Below are 2,342 nucleotides of genomic sequence, written 5' to 3'. Positions count from 1 at the left end.
CATGTCACAAAGCAAGAGTGATAAAGAAGTGGCTCGAAGATCATTTCATTCAAATTTTTGATCCGTGACCAGGCAACTCCCCGGATCTCAATCCCATAGAGAACCTGTGGTCAGTCCTCAAAAGGCGAGTGGACAATACAACAGCATCAACAATACCGGACCAAAAACAGTGAACAGAACACAACTTAAGAAGGTTGGCAAATGAAGATATTAACTAGACACACCTGAACCAAATGACATAATGATCGGGAGACAGAAACTAGGTCACACAGAGCACATGGGGAAAGAAAACACAACAAACAGTCCAGGGGTGTGACAGTCACATGAATACAGCGCACAATTGGGTGACAGTTTGGTTTGTTAGGTAGAATTAAACTCTTCTAATGGTGAGTTTTATGTTTTTAAAGTAATGCTGATTGTGTTTTCATAGGCTTGGTATTTTATCTTAAGTTACAATGTTCTTCATTAGTTACTGTATGCGATACTGTTACTGACTTACTGTATTATTGTATAAAAAATATAAAATACCATGCTAATTAGTGTGAGTGAACACCTGTTGCAAGTTGAGCATTTATATCTAATGAGTGCGCTTTCAATACTACAGATTGTGATATATTGTTGGAAGAACTCTCACCTGATCTCACACGTCATTAAAGGTGAGCTCAGTCATTTTTCCTTTATAAAACAAGTTTTGCAACTTGTACTTTTAACATTTGTTTAAAATAACATAATTACGGATTACAATGACTGATACTGTCTTTTTACACGTTGCGTTGCATCGCGCCGCGTAAACATAAAACCATGTCTGCATTTGTGATCGGAGAAATGACAAACAACAAGCGCTACTCTACACTGCTCAAAACTCGCGTTTGAATCATCAGTGGCAAATCCTTTAAATATGAAAACGTACTTACAGTCTGTGAGTCAGAACAGCCGGCATTGTAGTCTACTCTCCCAGGATGAGGAAACATGTGAATATTTGGGTTGAACTGTTCTGGAACAGTGTTGTAAATAGGTAGGTGTGGCTGACTCTTAACTTTTATAAAGAATATCTCTTTGGATTTGAGACTTTAGTCTTTGCAACTTCAGTCCGTCTCTAATCAGCAGCAGGTTTTACAGCTGGAAACTTGGGATCTAAACAGGAGATTCCCACACTTTCTGCCCTCAGGAAGGTCAGAAACTTTTTGCTGTTTTACCTCCATTACATTAACCCTTAAATGCATGAATGTTTTGCCAATCATTATTACATAGGCTATTCGGGTCTTTAGCGACCTGGACCTATATATCCAGCATGGATGGACCTCTAACTGCTGCAATAGCAAAAAACTCTCTTGATATGTAGTTTCGCTTTCACAACGAAACACACAGCGTCACACACGGCGGGCTACAGTGAGCAGAGGCCGGCAGGCTAGAGTGAGCGGCGGGCTTGAGTGAGTGGCGGGCGGCAGGCTAGAATGAGCGGAGGGCAGCGAACTAGAGTGAGGAATGGGCTTGCGGCAACCGCATGTGACGACCCTAGGTAGGTGTGGCTGACTCTTAACTTTTATAAAGAATATCTCTTTGGATTTGAGACTTTAGTCTTTGCAACTTCAGTCCGTCTCTAATCAGCAGCAGGTTTTACAGCTGGAAACTTGGGATCTAAACAGGAGATTCCCACACTTTCTGCCCTCAGGAAGGTCAGAAACTTTTTGCTGTTTTACCTCCATTACATTAACCCTTAAATGCATGAATGTTTTGCCAATCATTATTACATAGGCTATTCGGGTCTTTAGCGACCTGGACCTATATATCCAGCATGGATGGATCTCTATCTGCTGCAATAGCAAAAAACTCTCTTGATATTTTAAGAACAATTACAGAAGAATAGAATAAAGCATATTTCGTTACCTTTTGAAACTTAAAAGGGTTAAATTTGAGCAGATTATTTTACCATCGCTGTCATCGTCAGAGCACACTTCCACAGTACATTCAACATCTGCCTCACATTCACGATCTCAACCATATTCTCAAAACTATCATTTTTAATGACTTCATATTCAATATTTTGATCAGTGGCAGCTTATTCATCACATCCAGCATCAAATGGCAGTGACATTTATATTTCATTGCGTATAGTAATTGCTCTGCAGTAAAGCCATTCAAACCACTTCAATTTTTGCTGATGATATTCGTTTGTTTTATGTCTGCGGTAATTATGAGTGAACCGTCACGTCATCATTGTGTATCAAACAGTGCCACCTTGAGGAAAAAAGATGCATTGCACATCATCAGATATGTAAATATAGTTGTGCAGGAAAAAATACTTACACATTTACATACCTCGGGTCTCTAGCGCCCCTATA

At 39.8% G+C, this 2,342-nt stretch overlaps 1 protein-coding gene across 1 annotated transcript in view; it reads left to right on the top strand.

Moving 5' to 3' along the window:
* Positions 1–372: 372 nt before the first annotated feature.
* LOC107680013 (myelin-associated glycoprotein-like) overlaps positions 373–2,342 on the top strand; it is a 13,265-nt gene continuing 11,295 nt past the window's right edge. Inside the window, exons 1-2 of the mRNA XM_016475756.1 lie at positions 373–386; positions 605–656. The gene's annotated coding sequence lies outside the window, so the exon portion shown is untranslated. The remainder of the gene's footprint in view (positions 387–604; positions 657–2,342) is intronic.

The sequence above is a fragment of the Sinocyclocheilus anshuiensis genome, unplaced genomic scaffold, assembly GCF_001515605.1.
Source record: "Sinocyclocheilus anshuiensis isolate Anshui unplaced genomic scaffold, SAMN03320099.WGS_v1.1 scaffold200, whole genome shotgun sequence".
Classification (NCBI taxonomy): Eukaryota; Metazoa; Chordata; class Actinopteri; order Cypriniformes; family Cyprinidae; genus Sinocyclocheilus; species Sinocyclocheilus anshuiensis.
Note: the sequence above shows the minus strand (reverse complement) of the source record. Positions and strands in the feature narration are given on the sequence as shown.